Genomic DNA, 27,937 nt, shown 5'->3' on the forward strand with positions numbered 1-27,937 from the left:
TGTGTGCAGTGAATGATAATATATTTATACTGCACACTTTTATCGACCTAACAAAAAAGTCACAACCCAAAGGGTAGATTGCACAGGCCCGCTGGTGAAGGCCGAGAATGCTCCCAGACAACAAAAACAAGCAAGTGCTTGCTAGCATTGAACTATCTTATTTTTAAAAGTAATTTATAGCCAGATCTCCTTTGTGCCCTTTGGGGGAAAGGGCTATAGCGCACTGGCAGAGCATCTGTTTTGCACACAGAAGGTCCCAGGTTCAGTCCTCGGCGTCTCCAGGTAGGGCTGCGAGAGGCCCCTGCCTGAAACACTGCTGTCATGGACTGGCTGAGTGCTGAGGAGTGGTGAGAAGCACCAGCTAGATCTAATAGCCCTGAGCATGTCTCAATACCAGGAAAAGTACAAGGTAGCTACACCACTCTCACAAGGTAAAGGTAAAGGGACCCCTGACCATTAGGTCCAGTCGTGGCCGAATCTGGGGTTGCGGCGCTCATCTCGCTTTACTGGCCGAGGGAGCCAGCGTACAGCTTCCGGGTCATGTGGCCAGCACGACTAAGCCGCTTCTGGCGAACCAGAGCTGTGCACGGAAACGCCGTTCACCTTCCCGCCAGAGTGGTACCTATTTATCTACTTGCACTTTGATCTGCTTTTGAACTGCTAGGTTGGCAGGAGCAGGGACCGAGCAACGGGAGCTCACCCCGTCATGGGGATTCGAACTGCCGACCTTCTGATCGGCAAGTCCTAGGTTCTGTGGTTTAACCCACAGCGCCACCCAATAGCAGGAAAAATACAAGGTAGCTACACCACTCTCATTTCACAGAAATTGCACACAAGGTAGTACATTTTGCCCCGTGAGGTTCTATCTAGGAGGGCTAGAAACTTTTTTTAAACAAAAGAAAGCTCAGAGTCATAGGTGCCACATAGGTTCAGGGGTGCCACAGCGCCTGTGGATGTTAGCTTGCTTGCCACTGGTTTAGTCAGTGCTGAGCTAGATGTACCAATGGTCTAATCCAGTATAAGGCAGCTTGCTCTGTTCCCACAAGCCAGGCCATCCTTATGCTTCAATCTTGATTTTGTCTGCACAGACCTGAGCAAAATAACCCGTTTTGGGAGGCAGGTAATAACTGTGCTTCTGTAACTTTTGTTTTGCACATAAAACAAGCCGCCTTATGTGTAAAACACCAATTTCAGGTTGAAAAGTGTTGTTAATTGCTTGGGGCACAAAGCTTAACATGTTAAATTGTAGTACCTCTTGGTTTCAGCTGGCTACTTCTTAGAAGAACAGAACAAGCATATTACACATCTGTTGTGCTTGGAAGATTTGCTTGTCGCAGAAACTCTCTTTGAAAAACTAAGGGTCTGTGAAACAAGTGCTAGATCTTGTTTTTCCAGACTTGTTTTAATTTATTTGCTGTAAAAAAAAAATTTATCCTGCCTTTCCTCCTATGAGCAAAAGGCAGCACACCTGGTTCTCTCTCCCAATCCCAATTTTATCCTGACAACAACTCTGCAAGGTAGCTTAAACCAAGACAGAATCCTGGAATCATGGAGTTGGAAGGGACCCCAAGGGTCATCTAGTCCCATCCCTGCAATGCACTGACCACAGCTAAAGAATCCCTGATTGATGGCCATGCAACTTCTATTTTAAAACCTCCAATAAAAGAGATTCCACCACCTTCCAAGGCAGCCCATCCTGCTGTCAAAAAGCTCTTACTACCAGAAAGTTCTTCCTAATGTTTTGTTGGAATCTGTTGTCTTACTCATGGTTTCAGGTTCTACCTTGTGTTTTCATTTTGTATTTTTATGTTGTGAACTGCCCAGTGATCTGCAGATGAAGGGTGGTATACAAATTTTAATAATAATAATAATAATACCACCACCCTCTGGAGCAGCAGAAATCAAGCTTGCTCCACCTGCCATGTGACAGCCCTTCAGATATTCGAAGATGGACTCTGATCATGCTTATCTGGATGGAGGATAAACAGAGGTGCGTGTAAAAATTAGACTATGTAGAAAGACAATATTCGTATTCATTGCTCTGCCAACTTTTGCCTGTGGCCCCAGCCATCCATGGCATGTGGACCCCAGAAGATTAACCAGAAGGGAATGTGGCCCCCAGACGGAACAAGTTCTCTAGCCCAAGTGCCAGATAAAGAGGTCAGGATAGCCCAAGGCTCCCTTCCCCCTACTGCAAGCCATTGTAAGAAAACTGTCTCTAGATTCTTTAATCCTGCCTCTCTCTCAACAGTTTTTGAAACCTTCAATGCCAAATAGGAACATTTGAGAGCTCTATGGGGCTTCTTACTCCTCCTCGAGATATTTTGGATCGCACCATCTTGGAGTAGTTATGTGGTGTCATAAATCACAAGTAGGGCATGGATTTTCTATATGAATTCAGCCTTGTGAAGCCGGCTCACTTTGGAGGTTAGAAATAAAGAACCCAAAGCCAGATGTGCATATAAATCCACATATGTGCTCCTTTCATTTTTCACATTTGTTGTTTAAAGGCAAGGGTGTTTAGCTTAGGGATCTACAGCAGAGCTTAACAGTTCTGTTGTTGTTTTTTGAACACACACACAATTTTTTGTTTGACCTTAAAGGGAGCATTATGATGTTCAGTAAATAGCTTGTTTGCTTTGTACAGGAATGATTTGTAACATCCATGGTTTTCTCCAAACAATTTGTTTTTACACCATGAGATTTAGTGTCAGGGACTTAGAAAATGGAATTGTTTTATGAGCACAGAGCAATCACTCTAGGGCATGCTTATTTCACAAAATAATACCCCCTCCCTGCTCTTTTCTTCCAAATCTTACCTTCCTGGAGAAATGATATATTCACCACACATGCAGTGCTGGCTGGTCTTATTATGGCCAGTGGGGCACTGCCCCACCAACCTCAGTCTGCTTCCACCACCTCCCACCCACCCACAGGCCTACCTCCTTACCTAACCAGTCCAGAGGTCAGCACTGCCTGTGAGCTTCCCTCCTCCTTGGTCTTAGTGTTCTCCTTCTAGAACTCCACAGGGAGGAGAATGGGGATGCCTGAAAGGAGTGTTACAGGGAGACTGGCCTAACACCTTGTGGTCAGCTGTGGGTCAATAGAACTTCCGTTCTCAGACAGGTCAGTATCATATCTGAGAAACAAAGGAGGGCTTTTTACACGGAGGTGTGGGGAATCCAGAAAAAGGCAAGAGTGTGCCTCAGAAAACATGTAAGCTCTTAGTGTGGACTGTAGTGCAGTGGTTAGAGCAGCATCCCCACCAACATGGTTTCCTCCAGATGTTTTGAGTGACAACTTCCACCGTCCCTGTTATGATCCAGGGGCCAGAGATTCAGTCCAAAGAGGGTAAAGTCTTTTATGAAAACACTTACCCAAAAAAGTAGGGTTCAATGTGAAGATCAGTCTTCACAAGCCAAACACAAGCATAGAGAATCTGTCCAGGTCCAAAACATAATCGAAAAACAAGGTTATGGGACAGTTCAAGATCAATCTCACAAGGAGTTCATGAAACAAGACAGGAAAACTATTTTTATTCTGTTTATTTGTTTACTTATTTTATTGCATTCATATCCTACTTTTTTCTTCAAGAAGGTCATGGTGACATACATGGTTTCCACCCTCTTCCTCATTTAATCCACACAACAGTCATTAAGGTAGATTAGACTAGCCCAAGGTCACTCAATGAGCTTCATGCCCAAGTGAAGATTTGAACCCACGTCTCCCAGGGCCAACACTCGAACCTAGCCTGTTGTTGGATTCCAGTTCCTGTCATCCCAAACTACTGGCCATGCTGGCTAGAAATGATAGGAGTTGTAGTCCAACAACATTTAGGGACCCAAGGTTGAGAAAGGGTGCTCTAACCACTGCACCACATTTGGAACAAGGTGCCACAGACCTGCATTGCCTCCAGGTACTAGGAGACTCAAGAAAGTGACCTTATATACTCTGGCCTATTGGAACACTCTCTAAATTCAGCGATGGGCTCTTCACACACACTTTTTGCCACAGGGGTGGTCTCTCCCAGCCCTACTTGCTGGAGAGTGAACCTGGAAACTTCTTCATGCAAGGCACATGTTCCACCACTGCCTTTTCCAATCTCAGGGTTGTGGGGTCGAGCCCCATGTTGGGTGAAAGATGGTTTGAACATATTTCACCAATCCTGGCCAGAGCACACTGACTGCCAATTAGTTTCCGGGCCCAATTCAAAGTGCTAGTTTTGACCTCTAAAGCCTTAAATGTCTCAGGACAGTACTTCAACGACTGCCTCTCCCCATACGAACCTACCCAGAGCCTGAGATCATCCTCTGAGGCCCTTCTTCATGTGCCTCCTCCACGAGAGGTCCAGAGGGTGGCAACATGAGAACAGGCCTTTTCTGTGGTGGGTCCCCATTTGTGGAATGCTTTCCCCAAGGAAGTTCTGCTGGTACATTCATTATACACCTTTAGGCACTAGGCAAAAACATTCCTTTTTAACCAGGCCTTTGGCTGATTGACATCTGATGCCCTTTTAAAATGTATTTTGGAAAGGGGGGTTATTGGGTTGTCTTTGTTTTCATTTGATTACGTATTTTGTGATTTTTATATTGTAGTTTTATGTTGTAAACCACCCTGAGATAAGGGAGGCATACAAACCAACAAACAAATATTGCAAGTGGTTGGACTAGATGATCCTCACAGTCCTTTCCAACTCTACAAATCCGTGTTTCTCCAATCTTTGCTGTGAGATTAAGAAAAACAGGGCCTGATTGGTGTAAGAACCATGCCCTACCTTAGCTCCAGTGAATAGAACTGCTGGGCTATGGAACATGCAAGCAACATTCTGCTTGCGGCTCTGTATTTCTTCGTTGTTACCCAGGATCACAACCACTTCCCAGCAATAAAAACTGGGTGGCCTGATTTTTATACCGTCCTGCAGCACAGCAATTGGATTTAAATTAATCTATATTAAGAAGCAGAATGTGAGCTGGCTTCCCCACCCGACCCCCTTCAGATGAGAAATGCATTGAGAAGGTGAAATCCTCTTTGGGTTGTTTTTTTTAAATTCTGTTCCTTACTGCTGGGGTCCATTCTCAAGGGATTTCTTGCAGAGGGAAGGCAGAGAGTTATCTGCAATGAGGTTTGAAAATCAGATATCATGATAGTTCTGCTGATGGGTGAACACACATTAGATGCCGTGAGTCCCCCAACACTCTCAGGATCAGGTTTGGGTTGGCAGGATCCAATGGAAGAGGAGGCAGAAATATGGGGAGGGGGAACCTGGGTTGGAGGAGGAGGGAACTCCCCCCTTTGCCCTGTGGAAGGGGGAGCAAGGATCTTCCCCAGGGAAGCCTGGGGAGTGCTTTGATCAGCCAAGATGTGGAGCTGAACAGCAAGTGGCCTGATCAGGAGGGTGCAGGCTTGTCACCTAGAACCAGACAATGCCTTTGCAGATGGGAGCAGACCCACCAATGGGAGTGCCCACCTGCAGCCAACACCTATGAATACCAGCTGCTGGGAATTGCAGGTGGGCAGACAGCTGTTGTACTCTGGTCCCGCTTGCTTGTTTCCCACAGGTGTCTGCTTGGCCACTGTGAGAACTGGATGCTGAACTTTGGAGAACGAGCAAGGTCCCAGTTAAAGAAGAATGGCAACTGAAGCTGATGGAATACAGTATGTGCAGCTTGCGGACTTAACATATAGAATAAGAGAACAAGAAGAACATACATTTAGAGAAGATTGGAAAATGTTTATTGAATACAGTGGTACCTCTGGTTGCGAACGGGATCCGTTCCGAAGGCCCGTTCGCAACATGAAAAGAGTGAAATCCGCAGTGGCGTGTCTGTGCATGCACGGGTTGTGATTTGCCGCTTCTGAGCATGCACGTGATGTCATTTTGCACTTCTGCGCATGAGCGAGCGGCAAAACCCGGAAGTAACCCTTTCTGGTACTTCCGGGCCGCTGTGGGACATAACCTGAAAGAATGTAACATGAAGCAAACGTAACATGAGGTATGACTGTATATGGGGGGAAATTGTGTACACTTGAAAACGTTGGCAGCATTAAGATAAATTCAACAGTTTTGATGGATGTAATAATGGAATAAAATGTGTAAAATATGCAGGGTTTTACAATTGGCAAAATGAACCATGGAAAGAGAAGAAGGGAAGTAACTGATATTTTAAGGATGTTTAAATGAGTATTCTAAATTGTAAAATACAAAATTTAATAAAAATTATATATATATAAGTGAATAGGATGCTGAACTAGACGAGCCATTGGCCTGATTCAGTAGGCTCTTCTTAGGTTCTGGTATTCCCACAGCACAAGAAACGTGCCACAAGTGAGCATGCCACGCCTCATCTTCAAAAGCATGCCAGGAGGGGAAACCTGTGAGAGCCTCTCTGCTCCTTCTGTCCAGTTCTGAGCTCCTCGCTTTGCTCCTGAGTCGTGACTCCTGAGCGTGGCACCTGCTGCCGATGCTGTATGGTTACTTGCGCAAATAAAGACCCCTTTTCTGCTTCCAGGTATCAGAGTCTAGCTCTGCATGTGCTAGGTAGGAGCCCGGACATGAGAGCTCAGAGGCAAGATGTGAAGAAGCATTTAAAATCTTGTTATTGTGCTGCAAGCTTAAGGATCTTACTCGGTTTGCCTTGGTGGCTGTCGAAAGGTGCGGTCCTGAGAACAAATCCCAAGCAGCTGTTTAAGAACCTCCAGGCATGTGAGGACCGTGTTCTGATTTAGAGAGATGTCAAAGGACAGCCTTCCAAGGAGTTAGGCCAGATTAAACATGAGTAGCAAACAGCATCAGAATCCATCCTGGTGGTCTGCGGCAATGCCAGTAATCGTGTCTGACTCAGCGAGCGCCCATCCTTTCAGAAACTGACATACTGCTTCTGCCACAGATCCCCAAGTACACACTGTCTCTTCTTCCTACTTATTAGCACATGTTTCTCAAGAGCTGCTCCAACAAAATTCCAGGTGCTCTGTCTCATTCATGTCTGTTTTTCCTCCTAGACCAAACCCAATGTTCCAGCCACACATTCTGCAGGAGGTGCTGAGTGATGGATGAATTTATTTCCAGGTTGTTGTTGTTGTTTTTAGTTTTGCCTTTTTCCAGTGCTAAGTTCAGTTCTCCACACTTCCACATCAGTTTGCAATTTTAAAAAATCATCGTGGAAACTCACCAACATTTCCGCATGACAGAACTGACGCAGGGACACAGACCTAATGGGCTTGTGGCTGTCTTCATTTAGATTTGGTTCTGTGATGTCATCACAGAGCCAAATCTGATTGATGATGCTATGCCAATGTTATGACATCACTTCCACAATGGCGATCATGTAATTTGCAAGAAGAGAATATGAAACTTATCTGAACTGAGGACTGCCATGCCATCACTCCAATTTGATTTTGTAGGGTCTCCAGAAACCATTTTTTTCATACACACGTAATTGTTTCTGCTTACAACTCATTTGCACAGGAGAGTTCCTTGTTTCTCTTTTTCCTACAGTGATGTCTAACTGGTTGCAGTCTGGTAAAAGAGCATGTAGCACATCTCACTTTAAAGGGGGGGTTTTAAACAGCCAACTTTTAAAGCTGCTAACTTAAAAATTATGACACCTGAGAACATGTTTACTGTATAGACAGAGTAGTATTTTATCTCAGTCAAAAAATAAAAAACAAAAAACAACAACAAGTGGACTACAAATCTGGCACTGAAATAAATTCAATTTAGCCTCATGTAATTGCTTATTCAATTCTCAGATATGACATGCTGTTAGACCACAAATTGACATTCTGTTGCTTCTGTTTCAATAAGCTTAACTTGAACAAGTTGCCCTCTAGGTACATCCCGAATGGAAAGCTACTTGATCTTCATCCCAAGAAAATTAGTGTGTTAAATTTTGTTTGAAAAATTGTTATCCAAATCATGACACTTTCTCAGCCAGTGGTGAGACTGCACAATTAATATATGTGTATTTTAAATACAATATTTCTTTTAAAGCCAGCAAAAGACCGTAGAGGAGATCTATATATTATATCAGCTTCTTCATTGGATAATGATGATGATGAATCTCAGTGCTTTTTTCCTGGGGGTATTCAAGGGTAAGCAGTACCGGTACCTCCCCCCCCCATTAAAAGTGTGGTACTGTACTTACTCTAACAACTTCAGCGTGAGTCCTAGCACCATTTTTCTGTATTAAAAAAAGTACTGATGTGTGGGAGCCATGAAGTCATGGCAAAGGCTTGTAGCGCCACCTGGTGCCTCGCTGACCTCAGTGACCTGCATGTCCGTGCCTTGCAGTGTATTAAGTGCATAACCTTATATGGCGATGGGCGGGTTTAAGCCATGACCGGATGTAGGTAACGTGAGACATTGGCAAACGGCCATGCGACAGGAGAGAACAAAGGATAATAAAAGAGACCGGAGAGGAGAGAAGTTCGAAAGGAGCTGCTCATACCATCCTGAAAATATTGCTGGCTCTCTGTGTCTTTATTTTATGCTAAACTGCGCCATTTGTGACGGCTGGCTTCCGTCACTGATGATGATGATTGTACCCCGCCCATCTACTTTTGTCTCTGGCCCCACCTAATACTGGCCAGTGGCCCCCAGAAGGTTGTTCAGAAGGGAATGTGGCCCTCTTCAAAAAGGTCTCCCACCCCAGTTTTAGAGGATCCTCTAGATACATTCTCAAAAGTTGCAATGCCTTCTCTAATCCTCAAGCTCTTCCACTGAAATGGATTTGAAGGTTGCTATGAAAGGACCCTGTGATTATCCAAAACAATTTCAAGCCTATGGTCTCATCCAACTCAGAATAGGCTTAGTCATAACATGGGCTATTAAATGCACGGTCCATTTCCTCGTGAAAGCATCACTGTAATACAAACCTAGCTTTCATTCCCACTCTCTCATTTTGGCCATTCTGTTAAGTCACCAAATTGCCCTCACCTTCTATCGCCAGAACTCTTTAACAAGGATGCATTGCCTCATCATAAGTGACTAGAGCTTCCACAGTGCCCAGAATCATTGACTGAGAAGCGCCATCTCTAAACACAGAGCCCTGAAGGCACTTTTGCTCTATGTGGTCAACTTTGAAATGTCCTTGGCCCAGTCACAGCCAAAGGGCATTATTTAGATAAGTTGAAGTTTTGGGTTTTAAGCTGATTAGTGACCCAACCCTACAACTTGGTACCTCTTCATAGTATTCTCTTGGAAAGTGGCATTATGCCAGCACTATAACAGCTTCCGGACCCTGTTCAATGTTCTCATTTTGATCTTTGGAAGGAGACTTTTGTAGACACAGGACCACATTCCCAAAGGGGTCCTCCATGACTGGCATGCCTCTCTTTTAGTCAGAAGGAGAGATTTACAATGGCTTTACAATCACAGTGGGGTGGAGTGGGGAAATCTAATGCTATTCAAGGCTGTATCATCAGAAGTATGTACAGTGTCCAGATCAAGGGAAGTAATAGTACTACTCTATTCTGCCTTGGTCAGACCCCACTTGGAGTCCTGAGTCCAGTTCTGGGTACCACAGTTTAAGAAGGATGTTGACAAGCTGGAATGTGTGCAGAGGAGGGCAACCAAAATGATCAAGGGTCTGTCAACCAAGCCTTATGAGGAATGGTTGAAGGACCTGACTTTGTTTACCCTGGAAAAGAGAAGAGTGAGAGGAGATATGATAGCCATCTTCAAATATCTCAAGGGCTGTCACATGGAAGATGGAGCAAGCCTGTTTTCTCTTGCTCTGAAGGGTAGGACTTGAACCAATGGATTCAAGTTACAAGAAGGGAAATTCTGACTAAGCATCAGGAAGAACTTTCTGACAGTAAGAGCTGTTTGACAGTGGAATGGTCTCCCTCGAGAGGTTCTGGGCTCTCCGTCACTGGAGGTTTTTAAGCAGAGGTTGGATGGTCATCTGTCATGGATCCCTTAGTCGAGATTACTGCATTGCAGGGGGTTGGGCTAGATGACCCTTGGGTTCCCTTCCAACTCTACAATTCTATTATTCTAGGGATAAATAAATATAAGCACAACCTCAGAGAGGAAAACGAATGCTTTTTAATTCCCTGCCATCACCTTTGATAGTGGCACAAAAGCCCCTGAGCCCCTTTGACTGCAATTTGACAGGGTTTCTTACACAGGGATGCTTCTCTCACACCTGGGATTTCCAGGCATACTGCCTCCAAGAGACCCTGCTTGCCCCTCAAGATCTCCTTGACCTGTGGAATGTTTGGTTCATCCCCTGAGGACTCAGTGTTTGGCATCAGGTCAGGGTTAGGTATGACACTACCCGATGGTTGGACAGGCTTTGGGTATGCTGGTTTGGGCTGATGAAAGTTGGAGATCAAGAACATCTGGATGTCCACGGGTTCCCCTTTCCTTCCCTAGGAAGTCAATCAGCCTGTGGGCTCAGAGGCCAGAATGTTCCTCCATACAAAAAGTCCCCTGTTCACAGGGAGAAGGTTTTAGCTATGCAATGCAAAATTGGCTTGAGAAATGTTATTTGTAATCCCTAAAGCAAGTGATGTACTGACTTGAAAAGTGTTATCAAGGAGTCCCTAAAGCAAGAAATGAACTTTTATCTTCACACTTTCAGATTCCCCGTAACAACTGAGCAATGACTGCAATTTATTTTGTGTGGGTGTGTTGAAAATAATCATGTAGATTATTTTGTCTTTGCAAATCCTATAATGACCTGGCCTAATCCACACCTCGCAACTCTAAATGTGCAAATCAGAACTTAGCTGCCCACCGAATGTGTCACTTTCTCTGAATTTAGCAAAGTAGTGCTCCGTCGCTTAACTTGTCAGAGGAGTTTCAAATTGCTCTGGCATTTGGAAAGATGCATTTTGTAGGGGAAATATGCTTTAAAATTTCAGTCCAGACTTCATTATTTCTTAAATGGAAGTTAATGCGAAAATCAGATGGAACAGACTTATAGGCGAACATGTGTGAAAATGACATCGATGAGAAATAGACAGATTTTGTCATCCCAAATGTGAATAGAGAGCTGCAGGCAGAACAGGAGGTAAGTGACTGCTGCAGCTGGCTTCTGTGGGCTGACAAAGGAGAGAAAGAGTCTGAGAAGGGTCTCAGCAGCCATCAATGTGTCATCCTTGCAGGCCACCCAACCCAGAATGAGACCACTGTGGCGTCAGTGGGTCTTGGAGGATGCTCCAGGACCACAAGGATAAATTTTGGCAGATTTATGCTGCAGGAGAAAGGGCTAGTTTGGAGTGTGAATGCAAATTGGATGGAACTAAAGGAAAACATGAGACTGGAAGAGACTGAGATGGAAGGAAAGGACAAGTGAGTGAGAGAATGCAAGAAAGGGGAGAAGAAGATAGAGCAACATAACTGCAAACAAAAGTTATTGTAAATTGGGAACCGAGGGGTCAGACGCAGCAGCCCAGACAGAACATGCATTTGCATGCATGGTAGTATCATAAAACAGGAGAGTCAGTGAGCTTGCCCTGCCTCACATCTAAAAGCTTGGTGGGAGCAGAATGACAAATTGTTGGGACATCTTCATTGCATCCTTTCAGTTCCGCATGTTTCACCTTACTCGTGTACCTAGGCATCATGACTTTTAGACACTGTGCTTGCTGCTGAGCCCATACTTTTATTAGCCTGAATAAAGATCTCTTCCTTAAGTTAGAACTGCTGTTCTTATGTTTTGGGATAGGAGAGTGACAGGCAATCTGCTGGGTCACTGCTCACTGGGTTCTCTGCTTTCTCATTCATCCTGATTAGACCTTCCATCCCGGGAGAGCCTTGGCACGAAAGATTCCTGGTAGCTAAAAGAATGTTCCTACACAAACTCTGAGCTTCTCGCTAGGTTCTCTGCTGCTTTTGCTCTTGAGGTCCAGGGGGTAATGGGGGAGAATTAGGGGCCAACACAGAGCATTGCAAGTGAAATTCATGAAGACTAGCTACTTTGAACAGCCTTAAAACTACAGCAAGTTACTCCAGGTGTCCAGCTGAACTGTGGTTCTCTCGTGGCTCCCCCACCACTTCAGAAAAAGTCTTCTCATGAGATCTTGCCATACATTGGAGCTGATGTCAGTCACCCCTGGATTAAGGAGTAGGAAGCTGAGGTAGTGCTCGTTCTTAGACCCTAGTTGGAAGTAAGAAGGTATGCAGGTTGGGGGGTGGCTGAGGTTGATGGGGCAGTGCCCCATTTCCCCATATGGATTGGCCTCTGGTAGAAGAGGTGCATTGTCAAGCAGCAAAGTCTTGGAATGTGTCTGTATAAATGGCCTTCTGTCAAGCTTCCCATATTGAGGTTGGGGAGGGGGGAGAGTTAATGACAATAAAGCAGTTTATTGTGTCTAGCCAATTTTTGCAACCAATGGTCTCCTCTCTGACTGCAAAGCGGCATCAGTTAGACATATCAGAAACTGAAAGAAGAGGGTATAAACAAAGTCTTCTAGCCGTTGGCTTGGAAACCTGTGTTACTAAAGTTCAATTTTCAGTCCTGATGCACATTCACCCTGCTGGGTCTGAAGTCAAATACACATCAGTCCATCATTAGCTGGTTTGCTGGGTGTGGGCACTGCTGAATTTCCAGCGTACAGTATCAAGGCCAGAGCTAGCAAGCTTGAGCATCAGGGCATGTCAGAAAATGATATGTGACATTAAATGCACGGAAGCATTTAGTGCTCAGGTATTATATTCTTCAAATAGCCACTGTAGGGGGAGGGAGTGGTGAATAGGGTTGTGATGGGGCATCCTTTCCCTATGCATCATTATCTTGCTGAAAATCACTCCCTCCATGAAGTTGCTATTGGTCTGATGGGAGGCTTCCACTGGTGCCAATGGGAACTTAAAGGGCACTCCTGGTGATTCCTTGGCAAGGGAGACTTGCTATCACTGCTCATCAGCTGATCAGCGGTGGCAGCAAGTCTACTGGGATCGGCCATGCTTTGGCGTTCCCAATGGGAAACTCTGTAGTGCAGCTGACCCCTGTCCAGGGCCTGCAGTCGGTGCTGATGGGCAGTGACCTCAAGCCTGCTGGGATCAGTTACACTAAAGAGGGACTGCCGAGTGCAAGCAGGGCTTGCAGTCCTGAAAGCAGGGCTTGCCAATCAGCTGATGGGCAGTGACTTCAAGCCCTGCTCAGATTGCCTTGGATCTTCCTTTGAGCTCACCTGCTGCCATGGTTGTGTAAGGCAATGGACAAGTGGGCACCCCAACCCACTGGCCAGAGTGGCCCGGTGGAGTTGGGGAAAACCAACATCTGGCACGCCAGCTGGGAAAAGCTCCCCATCCTGTGTTATGCGATGCAACACATTCCCAGGCCTTCTTCCAGCCCAGCCCCCAGAAAACATTGGGAAGGGTGTTGCGTAGCAGGTTCAGCTGCATGTTGCAAGTCACAGATCTGATGGATGAGCCTTTGCCGCTGCCGCCTTTGGGAAATTCCTCCCCACCACCACCACCACCTCCAAATGCCAGAATGGAGCTGTGCTTGGAAGTTTTTAATGGTTGACATTTTATTATGTTTTTATATGTGCTGGAAGCCACCCAGAGTGACTGGGGAAACCCAGCAGATGGGTGGGGTATAAATAAAACAACAACAACAGCAGGTTTAGCAAAACCTAGAAGGCAGCCCTTGGAGGATATAGGAGCTCAGGATCCAACCTGCCAGATCTCTTCCCCACCCCTGTTGTAGGTTGGGGGGGTTCCTCCCAATTGGTTGCTGCTATGAATAGAAAAGTGGGCTGTAAACAGATAAAAAAAGGGATGTGGGTGGCGCTGTGGGTTAAACCACAGAGCCTAGGGCTTGCCGATCGGGTGATCTCCCATTGCTCAGTCCCTGCTCCTGCCAACCTAGCAGTTTGAAAGCACGTCAAAGTGCAAGTAGATAAATAGGTACCACTCTGGCGGGAAGGTAAATGGCGTTTCCATGCGCTGCTCTGCTTTGCTAGAAGCGGCTTAGTCATGCTGGCCACATGACCCGGAAGCTGTACGCCGGCTCCCTCGGCCAATAAAGCGAGATGACTGCCACAACCCCAGAGTCGGTCACGACTGGACCTAATGGTCAGGGGTCGTTTTACCTTTACCTTTTAAACAGATCAAAACAAGGATGCTAACTTCATAGATAGCAACAGCGAAGGCTTGCCTTTTTGGGCAAAAGTGCACTGACCCACCAACACCTCAGCCATCCCCAGCTGCCTGCCTTCTTACTTTCAACTAGCCCAGAAGATGTCTGTGGCTCTCAGCTTCCTCCTCCTCAGTCTCAGTGTTGCCCTTGTAGAATGCAGCAGGGAGGAGAATGAAGATAAATCTATAGTCAGCTCTGATGGTCAATAGCTCTGGCTCCACCTATTGTTTAGGCTCCCTGCCTTCTCCCTCTCCAGGTCAAATGGGCACCAGCCACTACTGAGTATTGAATGCTTTAAGTTTATTACAGAGCCTAGTGATTCACATGGAGGTTGATTTGCGCAGCATAATGCACATACGGTCCCTAAACCTGGAAATCTGGAGAACAGGATGGCTCCCAAGAATATAGTAACTGCTCGTAGCTGCATTGAAAGCTGCCATTTACTTTCCCATGATGGCCTAGTAGAAGAACCCTCTGATTGACAGTGTAGTCTTATAGATGTGCACACAGAGGTAAGCCCATTGAATGCAATGGAATATTCCCAGGTAAGTGCATACAGCAGCTGTTACCACCTGGTGGATCACGGACCCCAAAGGGCCCATGGCACACACCCATCAACTGTCTAGACCATCCCATTTTTCGGGTCATGTGAATCAAGTGAGACTGTGGCCCAGAAAATGCACGTCCTGATTTTGTGCTGGGACGTGTTGGAGGATATATGGTGGCACCATTCACATAACAAACTACTACAGAGATATCATCATTTTCAAAAGAAGGGGGTCCATGGCTTGGCTTTTGAAAAACAGGGGATCCACAGAACTTAGCTAATTGGGAACCACTGGTGTACAGGATTGCAGCCTCGGGGGATGAGTCTTTGGCAGCTATGATTAAAAGCTTTTAAAAAGAAGGGGCTTGAGTTTTGGAAAATCACATCTGAGAGTTTACTGAATTCAAAGCCTGGCAAGGAGGAAATTGCATGTGGAGATACAGAGGAAAGGAGGGTGCAGCGTTTTGAAACAATTTCTTTTTTTATCTCTAGGACATGTTTACGAAGATCAGGAATCTTCGCCTTATTGCCCAGGGTTGCCTTGCAGAACAAACAGGCAAGAAATGAGGTAACTTAATGGAAGTTCTTGAAAACTCAGATGCCTCAAAGTAATTTGGGTTAGCCATCCATCACGAGTATTGAGGAGACATCTCTATCTGGCGCAGCGCATATTTTGAAGGGGAGGGGGGGACAACTGCACAGATGATGGGAAATAAACACACAAAAAGTATTCTGCTCTCCGAAGTATTATCTAGCCAGCAACTAAACCTTAATGGAAGCGAGGGCTCAACCCTGGGAGTTCAGTTCAGAACGCCAGGGTTCAGTTGGGAGGTACACAAAGTTTTTTTAAAAGCGAACAATGCCCCGTAGCATGTTCTTTATTAACTGCTTTGAGGTTTTATTGCAACCAAACAGTATACAAATTTGGTTAAATACATATATGAAATGTTTTGAGTACCGTTCCCTCACCACAGGGACCCACACATATGTGGGCTTTTATTTTTGGGAGTTGGGGATTTGTTCTTCATGAATTCCATTTGAACTGACCTGGTCCGCACCTCTCAGACTAATGTGTGGGTTTCATAACATCCGTCCTTCAGATTTTGCACTTATCTGAATCTTGCGGTGCAGCTCTCAGTTAAAAAAAAAAAGGATACAAAAATTACATTTAAAAATGTAAGACTGGGAGCTGTTCTCCTGGAAACAGTTTCCCCCAGGGAACCTGCTCTCTTGAACGTCAGTTCCATTAATCATATTATAGATATCAGGGGAGAATATATAGATTTCTGTTGGGAACAATTTTTGAAGTACCCTTAAGACAAAAGCAAAAACCTCTGGCATATATTCCTGCTACCACAAGTCACTATCGGGGATTGATTTGAGCCACAGTTTGCTAATGAGCTACATTTTTAGGATCAAGGTTCAGCCTTGGAATGTTGTATTGATATAACACAAGTGCCTCTGAGGATATGCAGAGTGATTTCCCATCAATACCAAGGCATTCAATATCTCCAATAAAGCAGGGGCTGGGGGTATATACAGATCTCTAGGTCAGAAGGCATGGCTTTGGGGGCAGGGGGAATGAATCCCAGCACTTTCCATTTTGTAAATGAGAAACAGGTTCCTGTCAAAAAGAAGAAGCCCCAGCTCCCATTGCAGGTCTCTGCCTTCTCCAAACTAGAGATGGGGGAGAAGTTTAGCTCACTTCACATTTAAAGGTAAACCTACCTAATTCACACCACCTGGAACTTTATGAGGACCAAAACACATTCATTCTTTGAAATTTGCACTTCTGAAATTTTGCCAACAATGCATTTGCTACAGTAAAATGTAAATTAAATGTAAATGTGCATTAAAATGCATATACTGGTGAAAAGAGCACACACACAATGCATTATATTAGGAGAAATTGCTTACAAAAATGTGTATGCTGGGCAAATTGTATTAAAAATGTGGATATTAGGAAAAAAATCACACTGAAATTGCTGATGAACTTCCACGAGGACTTTAAAAAAAAAGTTTTTGTGAACTCAAGTGGAAACTGGGAGAACTAAGCTTAAAAATGGAAAAACAAGAATATGAAAGAATCAGAAATTGACAGATTCACCCATCCCTCTCTCAAATGTTATTATTTTTTCCCTTCTGTTGTCAGCTTTTGAAAACTGCGGGAGCCAGTTCTGCAAAACACATTTCAACTTATCACTGCTGGAGCTGGCTGCTCTTTTCCATGCTACACTTTTAAGTTGAGTTTTATGCCATCATCACATGCCATTCAAAACTGTTATGAACAGCTGAAATCAGTTAGGCAAGAAGAGTGCAGTAAAAGCCTGGTATTCTGTCAAGGATTTCCAAACTGCATGTCATAATCAAGGATACAGATTCACATTGCAAGGCTTATGTCCAAAGGCAACCTCTTTTCTGAGTCCTGACTTTGCATGGTGGAAGATGGTCATGGTGACCTAATCAGCCAAAGTCCAGACAAATGCACTTGAAATTCCCCGAACTCTTTCCCACACTAATCAAAGGCTGCCCCACCACCAACACCTCTAATATAATTGTTGGCTATATCTACAATAGTGATCCGATAGCACCAGTGTGACGTCATACATGCCCTTCATATCATACAGCAGGAGTGAGGAACCTGTGGCTGCTGAGATCATAGAATTATAGAATTCAAAGGGACCCCAAGGGTCATCTAGTCCAACCCCCTGCAATGCAGGTTATCACAGCTAAAGGCTCCCTGACAGATGTCCCATGACATATCCAGTTCCCCTGTCAAACAGCTGTCAAAAAAGTTATTTCTAAAGTTTAGTCAGAATCACCTTTCTTGTAATTTGAATCCATTGGTTCAAGTCCTACCCTCTGGAGCAGGAGAAAACAAGCTTGTTCCATGTGACAGACCTTCAGATATTTGGCTAGCCAAAGAATTGATGCTTTTGAATGATGGTGCTGGAGGAGACTCTTGAGAGTCCCATGGACTGCAAGAAGATCAAACCTATCCATTCTTAAGGAAATCAGCCTTGAGTGCTCACTGGAAGGACAGATCGTGAAGCTGAGGCTCCAATACTTTGGCCACCTCATGAGAAGAGAAGACTCCCTGGAAAAGACCCTGATGTTGGGAAAGATTGAGGGCACAAGGAGAAGGGGACGACAGAGGACGAGATGGTTGGACAGTGTTCTCGAAGCTACCAGCATGAGTTTGACCAAACTGCGGGAGGCAGTGGAAGACAGAAGTGCCTGGCGTGCTCTGGTCCATGGGGTCACGAAGAGTCGGACACGACTAAACGACTAAACAACAACAACAAAAAATCATATCACCTCTCAGTCATCTCTTCTGCAGGTTAAACATACTAAGTGTTTCTGGCCTACAACTTCCATAATCCCTGATCATTGACCCTGCTGGCTGGGGCTGGTGAGAGTTGGAGTCCAACATCATCACGTTCACCACCAATGGAATATAGAGTCATAGAATCATAGAATTGTAGAGTTGGAAGGGACCCAGAGGCTCATCTAATCCAGTCCCTGCAATGAAGGAATATCAGCTAGAACATACAAGACAGAGGCCCATCCAGCCTCTGTTTAAAAACCTCCAAGGAAGGAGAATCCATGACCTCTCATGAAAGTTGAACAGCTTTTACTGTCAGAAAGTTCTTTCTGATGCTTAGTTGGAATCTCCTTTCTTTTAACTTGAGGGTCCTACCCTCCAGAGCAAGAGGAAACAAGTTTGCCCCATCTTTCAAGTGGCAACCCTTTAGATATTTAAAAGTGGCTACCGTAGCTCCTTTCAGTAAAATAGCAGACAAAATTGTCAGTTCAGAAGAAATGTGCCCTAAAATGCTGATGAATTTTCATCAGAACCCCTTTCTTAAAGCAGGCATAGGCCAACACCAGCCCTCCAGATGTTTGGGACTACAATTCCCATCACCCCTAGCTAACAGGACCAGTGGTCAGGGATGATATACCTGGCTGCGTCTGCATGGTTCAGTTACAGAATTAAGAATTTTAAACTTTTATTTATTGCTGTCATTTATTTCATTTATGAATCTTCTAGAAGTCATTTCATATTACAGAAAAAAACTAAATACAAAACAACTGAATATATTAAAAACCACTGGATAAATAAAACGATAACTGTTTTATTTGTTATGCTTTTTAACTGGCTTGTTTTGTTGTATATTTTAATTAAGGCTGTTTTAATGCTTTGATGGAACAGTTTTATTGTGTATTTTAATTATGCATGGATTTTTCAATTTATTTTATAGTTGTAGACCACTTAAGGGCCATTTTGGTATGTAAACAGTGTATACATAAAGAAATAAAAAAAATAAATTTGAAATATGAGTTTATACATAAATTATGACATTTCCCTCTGTAGCTTTTGTGCAATGAGATGCCTACATTTTAATTGAGCATTCCATGTATTAGCAGCAATATCTTGTTGCAACCAGTGGCCCTCCAGTTGTTGTTCAACTCCCATCAGCCCCAGCAAGCATGGCCAATAGCCAGGGATGATGGGTGTTGTCGTTCAGCAATATCTGGAGAACAGGATTAAAGCTTCCCTACACCTGGCTTATTGTCGGGTCATGGTCAGCATTTGGTGCTGACCTTTCTGAGGCACTAAAAAATAAATAAAAAGGACTAGGGACTAGGGAAAGTTGGGTATCTGGCTGGCATCATATTGGCTGTGGGATCAGGCCAATGGACCATCTAGTCCAGCAAGCTGTTTTCAGATTGACCAACCAGATAGGAAGCCTCAAAACAGGACATGAGTGCTAAATTACAAGATGGTGGAGTTTCATATGGACCAGAAAGCAACTCACATTGAAGCTTCTGTTCCATGCAAGGCAGCGCAGGCGAATGAATAATCAATCATTTTTAAATGTGACATGTCCCTGAGGATCAGCTGCCAAAGGACCAGCTACAAGGAGAGCATTCTGTAAGGATTCTTTCCATGCATTGTTCCACCAAAAGATCATTTTGGCCACATCCATCAAAGTAGCGGAGTTCTTAAAACAAGGCTGCGTGCCAAAAGGATAGAATGCTTTCATAAGGAAGAACAGAGAGGCTGAGAGAAGTTCACCTGGCTATTGGAAAGCGAAGACAAATTAGTGAGGTGATAATTGGGGCTGCCTTCAGACAAGGCCTTAGTGGTTGCCAACGCTGGTGCCCCTGTCCCAATTTCAGACATTCCTTTTACACTGCATTACCAGTTGTGTTACAGAACTGTGTCCTTGTGATCCACAAACCACCATGTTGTGATGAATTTTAAATAGTGGGAAAGGATGCATGCTGGGATACCACCCAAAATCTTGTCATGTGACATTGCAATGCAGTTTTTTCAAGTTGACAGCATTACTCATCCCACTAGATTCTACCAGTTTTCTAAAAGTGGCTTTTACACTTTTAAACACTTAAAACATCACACAAAACACAAAAAATAGCAGGTAAGGAAACGTCGGGGAAATAAAATCAAGTGCTGTCTGAATGCGCCCTGGACCTCAAGATCAATAACATGCTGCAAAACAGAGCGCTCCTTATTTATGAGTTTTCTGACACTGCATTCTGTTCTTTCCCTTCTCACATAGTAAACATTTTGCAGACACTGAGCATGCTCAGTCCTCACTGAACTGTCACTGACGTTCCCCAGCCTAGTAGCATTTTTTACCCCCTCAAATTTCTGTAGCTTTGCTAACCTTGGACTCCTCGAAGCCCGCTGCCTGTCACTTAGGTATTATTATTAATAATAATAATAAAATTTCTATACTGCCTTTCATCTGAGATCACAGGGCCGTTTACAATATAAAAACACAAAAATGCATAACAGTAACAGTAACAAACAAAAACAATAGCCCTCCCTGCCACACAGTTTAGAAAGCCATAGTAAACATAAAGGGACCCCTGACGGTCATAGAGAGTTTAATTAGCCAAAGGCCTAGGAGGAGAGGAATGTTTTTTGCCTGGTGCCTAAAGATATGTAATGAAGGTGCCTGCCGAGATTCCCTGGGGAGAGCCTCCCACAAATGGGGAGCCACCACAGAAAAGGCCCTTTCTCATGCTGCTGTCTTCCAGGGCTCTCATGGAGGGGACACACAAGGAAGGGCCTCAGATGATGATCGCAGGGTCCGGGGTTGGTTCATATGAGAAGAGGCAGCATTACACAGCTGTCATGGCTAGTAGCCATTGGTTGCCTTATCCTCTATGAATTAGTCTCATTCCCCTTTAAAGCCATCCAAGTTGGTCTCCCTTGCTACATCTTGGAGCAACACATCCTATGGTTTAACTGCATGCTGTGTGAAGGAGTACTTCCGTTTTGTCTGCCCACCTAATTCTCAGGGTTGCTGTGAAGATAAATCAGAGAGGGCGGGAAAGAATGCATGCCACTTTGAGTCCCTCGGAGGAAAGATGGGTTATAAACGCAACAGTAAACGTAATAACTGTTATGTAGTGTAGTTTCACCCTGGGCCAACAGGGGGATACTGTATATAGTTTTCACTCAGGTCTGTAGATAGTTTTCACTCAGGTCCGCGGCAGTTATTTTAGGCGGGAACTCTGGGCTGTTGTGGTTACAATGTTGACAGCCGGCTGCCTATAAATACAGGCCGGCTGAGCTGTTCGCAGTTAGTTCTATTCCAGCTTACCATAATAAAGAGCTACTTGAAGAAATCGCTGTGCCGGCTGCTATGTCAACCCACCACTTAACACTGGCGACGAAGGTGGGATTGATGGACATCAGAGCACAGCCAGATGCGGCCAGCCTCTGAACTGAGCTGAATCACTGAGCTGAATCACAGAGCGAAATCACTGAGCGAAATCACTGGGCAGAACCAATTCAGAGCTGACTGTTCTGGCTAGAGCACTGTGTTCCATCCATCGCCCTTCACGCCGGCATCGGAATCATGGCTTCACTTGTGCCTCTACCGCCGTTTGCGCCAGCCTCTGAATCATGGGACTCCTACCTCGCTCGGTTCGACTGCTACCTCCAAGCCAACGAGCTGACAGAAGTATCACAGGAGCGGAAGCGGGGCCTATTCCTCAGCCTCTGTGGGCCTGAGGTGTTTGAGACGGCCCGAGCGTTGGTTGCGCCTGAAGCAGTCCAGGCAACACCATGGGACACGATCCAAGAGAAGCTCCGCAACCACTACGCACCAAAGCCGTCCAAGATTGCTGCCCGCCATGCGTTCTACCACCGGAACCAGGCAGAGGGGGAGTCAATCAACAACTACACCACCGCCCTGCGACAGGCTGCAATGCACTGTGAGTTCCGAGACTTAGACGATGCCCTGATGGATCGAATCGTCTGCGGGGTCCGGGACATCCATCTGCAACGGCGCCTCCTAGCCAAGCCAGACCTCACGCTACAGAAAGCCATTGAGGAGGCTGTGGCCTCAGAAGCTGCTGAACGCTCTGCCCAGGAGATCCGCAAGTCCAGCAGCCCGCGTCTTGCTAGGGAGCCAGTTCCGGTGCATCATGAAAAGGCCAGCAGTGAGGAGGCATCCTCCAGTGAAGACGATGACGTGCACCAGACAAAGCGGGAGCGCAGGAAGTTCCAACAGAAGTCCAAGGGCCAACCGGAATGTGCTGGCTGCGGAGGCAACCATTCCCGTGCCAAGTGTCGATTCAGAGACGCCATCTGTAGGAAGTGTTCCAAAAGGGGCCACATCGCTAAGGTCTGCCGATCGGCTCCGTCTGACACCCCCCCTTCATCGATTCGCAAGTCCAAGTCTTCACTCCAGTCTGCCAAGGAAAGTTGTTTCGCTCTCACCAACTGCCGCTGCCCGTCTGGAACCACGATTGGCCAAACCGACTCGCCTACGCGACGCAAGCTGAACGTCACGGTGCTCATTGAAGGAGCTCCATGTGACATGGAGATCGACACCGGGTCTGCCCTGTCCATCGTGTCATGGAGCACCATCAAAAGACTGGTACCCAGAGTGTCCAAAAGGCAACTCGACTCTCACCGCGTACACCTGAGAGACTACCAGGGAAACGACATTCCCGTGGTAGGCGTTGGCCGGTTCCGGATCGCCTTCAAGGATTTTTCGGGCCTGCTCCGGTTGGTGGTGGTCGAAGGTCAGCGGCCAAGCCTCCTAGGGCTAGACTGGTTTGATGCCCTCGGCCTGGAAGTCACCGGCATCAACTGCATCTCTAACGCAGAGACTGAGGGTCTGGTCAAAGACTTTGCCGAGGTTTTTGACGGCACCTTGGGCCAATATACAGGTACGCCCATCTCCTTTAGCCTTGATCCACAAGTCGCCCCCATCAAGCTAAAGCCACGCCGGGTTCCCTTTGCTCTCAAGGCTAAGGTGGATGAACAACTGGACAAACTGATCGCCCAAGGAGTTTTGGAGCCGGTTGACCACGCAAAGTGGGAAACCCCCATCGTCACGCCTGTCAAGCCAGATGGGTCGGTGAGAATCTGCGCTGACTACAAGTGCACGATCAACAAGGCACTTCAGCAGCACGCTTATCCGGTTCCTGTTGTCCAACACCTGCTGCATTCCCTGGGTGAGGGTAAGGTCTTCGCTAAGCTGGACCTTGCCCAAGCCTATCAACAACTGCCAGTCGATGATGCCACTGCTGAAGCCCAGACGATCGTCACCCACCGGGGGGCTTTCCGTTGCCGCCGGTTGCAGTTCGGGGTGAGTGTGGCTCCTGGCATCTTCCAAAGCCTTATGGAGCGTCTCCTGCAAGGGCTTCCGGGCGTGGTACCATATTTTGATGACGTCTTGGTGTCTGCAGACTCACACCAGCAGCTGTTCGAGCGCCTCCGTGCCGTGCTGACCAGGTTCCAGGAGGCCGGGCTCAAGGTAAAGAGGGAGAAGTGCCAGATCGCCGTTCCACAGGTAGAGTTCCTGGGCTATCTTATCGATGCCTCCGGTCTTCATCCAACCACATCCAAGATCCGCGCTATCCAGCAGGCCCCCACCCCAAAGAACAAAACGGAGTTGCAGGCATTCCTGGGGCTGCTGAACTTTTATAACATGTTCCTGCCCCACAAAGCCACAGTGGCTGAGCCTCTTCACCGACTCCTTAGCACTAAGACGCCTTGGGCCTGGGGTCATCGGGAGACGGCGGCCTTCAACGCGGTCAAGGCTCTCCTTTCTTCAGACAGTGTGCTGGTACAGTACAGTGAATCCAGGCCGCTGGTCCTTGCCTGCGACGCCTCACCTTTTGGCATCGGTGCTGTCCTTAGTCACCGTTTTCCAGATGGAAGAGAAGCACCGCTCGCCTACTTTTCCAGGACACTATCTCCGACGGAACGGAATTACAGCCAGCTCGACAAGGAGGCATTGGCACTTGTGGCTGGAGTGAAGAGGTTCCATGAATACCTCTATGGCAGGACTTTTGACCTCATCACTGACCACAAGCCACTCCTGGGCCTCCTCGCCGGTGATCGTCCAACTCCACCGGTCCTCTCACCACGCATGCTGCGATGGACTGTTTCCTGGCTGCCTACCACTACCGGCTCATCCATCGCCCGGGGAAATCGATGGGCCATGCCGACGCCCTCAGCCGTTGCCCTCTTCCAGCATTTGTGGAAGACCCGGCTCCAGCTTCATCGCTCCTTCTGATTGAGGATCTTCCGGCAGCGCCTGTATCGGCTGCCACTGTGGCCTCCGCATCTGCCCAGGATCGCACCATCAGCCGGGTGCTCAACTGGGTGTGGAGGGGGTGGCCACAAGGGCCTTTTGCATCGGAGTTCCAGCCCTTCGCAACCAGACAACATGAACTCTCAGCTCATCGTGGCTGCCTGCTGTGGGGAGACCGCGTCGTGATACCCCAGGGACTCCGTCAGCGCGTCCTGGAGGCTCTGCACGTTGGCCACCCGGGAATTGTCAAAATGAAGGCGTTGGCTCGGTGTTACGTCTGGTGGCCTAATATGGACGATGCCATCACTGCCTGGGTGTCCGCCTGTCAAGCGTGCCAGGAATCGAGGCCTGCACCACCGGCAGCTAAGGGACACACCTGGGAGACGCCAAAGACACCCTGGTCGAGGGTGCACATCGATCTGGCTGGCCCCTTTCACGGCCGGACCTTTATGGTAGTGGTGGACGCCTATTCCAAATGGCTGGAGGTCGCCCTGATGCCCTCCACCACTACCGAAGCTGTCATCCGGGTGCTGCGAGGCCTGTTTGCAACGCATGGGTGTCCTGATGTCCTTGTCTCTGACAACGGACCGCAGTTCACGTCAGGCACGTTTGAGCGGCATCTTTTGGGACTGGGCATCCGCCATGCCCTAACGGCACCTTTTCATCCATCCAGCAACGGGCAAGCGGAAAGAATGGTGCGCTCGACAAAAGAGGCACTGGCGCGCCTGGACCGGGGAGACTGGCATGAGCGGGTCGCCGAATACTTGTTCGTGCAACACATCACCCCTCATGCGGCCACAGGGAGGAGTCCTGCTGAACTGCTTATGGGCCGCCGCCTCAGGTCACCGCTCGACCGGCTACACCCAGACTTTGCCGTGGCTGAACCCCCAGGCTGTGCCAACGCACCACGGTCATTTGTCCCAGGAAACCAGGTCTTTGCCCGGAACTATGTGGGGGACATCCCTTGGGTGCCAGCCACAGTAGTGGGAGTCACTGGACCTCGCTCGTACCAGGTGGCACACGAAGACGGACGCTTGTGGCGACGGCACATAGACCAGCTTAGGCGCAGGGTTGGGGACTTGGACACTACCGAGGTGCCCCCAACTGCGCTTGCGGCTCCAGAAGAGACACGTACAGATGGCGAGGCCCCACCTACACCTCCCTCACAAACTGCCAGCGTGGAGCCGAACCAAGCCGTTTCAGAACAGACTCAGACCACTCCACTTGCGGAGGCTCCACCCACAGCAGCGGATCAAGGGGAGTTGGTTCCAACGCCACCTAGGGTCGCACCACAGCCTCAGCGAGAACTGTGTGGCCCTCCGGACTTGGCTACCAGTCCCCGGCGGTCTGGCAGAGTTTCCAAGCGCCCAACTTATTTAAAGGACTATGTTGTTGGACAGGTATCACTGTTGGTCTAAGTATGGGAAATGTAACCGATATGCTTTTGTGCTTAATTGAACCATTACGCGTAGTGCTGTATATAAGGAAACCATTACGATTGTAACTAACGCCTTATCTCGGTGGGGAGGGGTGTTATGTAGTGTAGTTTCACCCTGGGCCAACAGGGGGATACTGTATATAGTTTTCACTCAGGTCTGTAGATAGTTTTCACTCAGGTCCGCGGCAGTTATTTTAGGCGGGAACTCTGGGCTGTTGTGGTTACAATGTTGACAGCCGGCTGCCTATAAATACAGGCCGGCTGAGCTGTTCGCAGTTAGTTCTATTCCAGCTTACCATAATAAAGAGCTACTTGAAGAAATCGCTGTGCCGGCTGCTATGTCAACCCACCACTTAACAATAACCATTTAATTGATATGCTGCTTTACATGCCAAAATGGCTTCCAAGTCATTTTACAAGGGTAAAAATAAACTATGAAATCCTTCCATCATTAAAATGCGGAACAATGCCATAAAAAGCATTAAAATACCTGCAATGAAATAACAGCAAAATACCTACAGAAATGCAGCAAAAGCTTAACAATTAGTAATTAAAAAACTGATTTAAACAATTAGATTACAAGTTCAAGGGAATGCTTACGTATACAGGTGTGTCTTCAAGGGCTATGGGATGCCAGTTACTGTCCTTGGTTTATCCCGGGTCCTAGCAGTAAGAAAAGGAAACAAAAAAATCCTCTTATTATCCACTTTCTTCATTCCACACATTATCTTTTGCACCTCTATCATGTCCCTCCCTCTACCCCACCCACCCTTTAAAAGAAAAAGCATGTCTAGATTAAGCGTTTTTCATAACTGGTTATTTCCATCAGGTAAATTTAGTGGAGGTGAACTGCAGTAATAATAAAAAGCCGCCTCGTCTTTTTGTACTTGACTCATTCTTAAACCTCGTCATGATAGTTTCTCACAGAGCAGAATACAGCAGTGAGATTTCTTCATCATGCATGAAATTATTTTATTTTGACATTGTAACCAAGAAGGAAGTGACATGTAATGTTTTGTAGTGGAAATATTGAAGTTTGGATTCTGACAGGGAAGAAATATGATCCTGTTTTGAACAAAAGCGATTTATGCTAAGTCCAGACACATTATTCTTCTCTTACCCACTGACTGTGGAGAAACTCATGCTCTTGTTTGGTGAATTACTTAGTCAAAAGACATCACATTTCAGTCCATATGATTTAGGTTGGATTTCTTCTGTTCCCTCACCCCAAACATTCTCCATCAATTAAGGAGGCATCCAGGAAATGCCCTTTGAAAACCAGTAGGCGCATCTGAATTTTTTCAAAAAGCGCCAATGGTGCCAGTCACAAAATGGCTGCCGCAGGGTGTGGGGCACAACACAAAATGGCAGCTGGTGATGGGTAAGTGTGTGGAAGCAGGCTCATGCAGATGGAGGGGGCAGCTGAGTACATTTGCCCTGGGCCTTGGTGGGCTAAGCTCTGGATGGGCCTGTTTGGAAGTACACAAAATGGCTGACACTGGTGAGTGGCTGAACACAAAATGGCAGCCACATCGAAAAGAACAGAAAAAGAGGGACAGAAAATGAAAAAGACACCTATATCAGTTGCCACCATGCTCAGTCACCAAGAGACACTCTTGGCACTTTCCCTCTTTTCGTGCCCAACCCTGTCATGCAATGAAATGTGGACATGATTAAGGGGCACGTTCAATGGACAAGAGGCTGAGCAAACAGGAACTGAGCAGGAAATGCAAACTATCTCTTGTGCACTGTGAATTTTTGAGGGGATTTTTTTAAAACCAAGATCTTTAGGGGGCACCTTAGGAAGTACTGCCAGACACATTGGTGCCTCCTGAGGGCAGTGTGTTGGTGACCTCTAAGCCAGCCTCCTTGGCTTCCTGTGCTTCAGTTAAAATGTGAGGGAAGGTTTCATGAGGTAATGCCTTCCCTTGGGAGCTACCTCGCAATGATAAGACAAGCTCAACCTTGTACTCACTTAAGCAGTAAAATGAACGAGACAGAAAAACTGAAACCTCTTTCATGGGGGAAGATCTCTTTTTGAGAAATTGGCAGGCAGGTTCAACACAGCACTAAAGCCATTAGTCTGATCACAGGACATTACACATTCTGAGTTTTTCCATGCCTCAAATTAGGGCTGGGCTTCTTGGACTGAACAGCACCCCTGGAGTCAAGTACTTAAGAACTCTCCAGTGAAGCCAAGGAGAATTTGGAACAAGCTTCTGTATCGGTGTATGGCATTAGTTTGCTAACAATCTGGACAGAGAAGCTG

At 46.5% G+C, this 27,937-nt stretch overlaps 2 long non-coding RNA genes across 3 annotated transcripts; one reads left to right on the forward strand and one right to left on the reverse strand.

Annotated features, from left to right (window-relative positions):
* Window positions 1–1,428: 1,428 nt before the first annotated feature.
* Window positions 1,429–27,482, reverse strand: LOC308463463. 2 transcript variants are annotated; one of them, XR_013979597.1, is made up of 4 exons: window positions 26,789–27,482; window positions 26,269–26,331; window positions 3,378–3,439; window positions 1,429–3,139 (listed from the first exon to the last, which is right to left on the reverse strand). It is a non-coding gene; the product is annotated as an uncharacterized lncRNA (long non-coding RNA). The 2 variants fall into 2 exon arrangements; XR_013979598.1 differs by having other exon boundaries at window positions 1,429–3,439.
* On the forward strand, window positions 6,219–17,379 carry LOC308463465. Its single transcript, XR_013979600.1, has 3 exons — window positions 6,219–7,066; window positions 15,133–15,208; window positions 16,793–17,379. It is a non-coding gene; the product is annotated as an uncharacterized lncRNA (long non-coding RNA).
* Window positions 27,483–27,937: the final 455 nt, after the last annotated feature.

Source organism: Podarcis pityusensis (genome assembly GCF_964106645.2).
Source record: "Podarcis pityusensis genome assembly, chromosome: 14".
Classification (NCBI taxonomy): Eukaryota; Metazoa; Chordata; class Lepidosauria; order Squamata; family Lacertidae; genus Podarcis; species Podarcis pityusensis.